Source organism: Penaeus monodon, chromosome 29, assembly GCF_015228065.2.
Source record: "Penaeus monodon isolate SGIC_2016 chromosome 29, NSTDA_Pmon_1, whole genome shotgun sequence".
Classification (NCBI taxonomy): Eukaryota; Metazoa; Arthropoda; class Malacostraca; order Decapoda; family Penaeidae; genus Penaeus; species Penaeus monodon.
The window spans coordinates 22,167,987-22,168,189 of NC_051414.1; positions in this window are offsets into that span (position 1 = coordinate 22,167,987).

Consider the following 203-nt stretch of genomic DNA (forward strand, 5'->3'; position numbering starts at 1 on the left):
TTCTCTCCTTGCAACCTCATCCGGCCTCTCGAACCACAGGTTTACAAAGACAAAATACCGGCATTGATATATCAAGGAAACGTGCAGGAAAAATGAATGACATGTTTTCCCGCCTTGACGTGTATATATATATTCATTTTTGTTTAACAGAGGCAGGTGGTGTCACTACAAGCTGGCGAAAAAATAGGTTGATTTGAAACTAT